The 278-nt window shown below is 45.0% G+C and overlaps 1 protein-coding gene across 16 annotated transcripts in view; it reads left to right on the top strand.

Moving 5' to 3' along the window:
• TNRC6B (trinucleotide repeat containing 6B) overlaps window positions 1-278 on the top strand; it is a 188,975-nt gene that overhangs the window by 87,415 nt on the left and 101,282 nt on the right. The window lies entirely within an intron of this gene.

The following is a 278-nucleotide window of genomic DNA, read 5'->3' as shown; positions in this document are numbered from 1 at the left end:
TAGGGAAGAAGTCCTTTGTGTAGTCTGCTGTTCCTAAAGTAATATGGGGCCTTCTTAAGGGATCACTTGCATTTGTAGAGGCATGTCTCTAAGAGAGCTCCTAAATCCTGCAGGGAGAGGCTGCTTGTTGCTGTTAAAAGGTCCATGTGTGTCAGTGTCTGTGTGTATGACTTTTTTCAGTTGTGCAACCTGCCTGTTGCATTAGCGTTACTTGCTCTTAGCTTTTTAGCTAGGTCCAAAAAAATCCTGCTGTGCTTTATTTTGCAAACCCCCCCCCC

The sequence above is a fragment of the Alligator sinensis genome, unplaced genomic scaffold (genome assembly GCF_000455745.1).
Source record: "Alligator sinensis unplaced genomic scaffold, ASM45574v1 scaffold215_1, whole genome shotgun sequence".
Taxonomy (NCBI): Eukaryota; Metazoa; Chordata; order Crocodylia; family Alligatoridae; genus Alligator; species Alligator sinensis.
The sequence above is the reverse complement of the archived record's forward strand: the minus strand, read 5'-3'. Positions and strand labels throughout refer to the sequence as shown.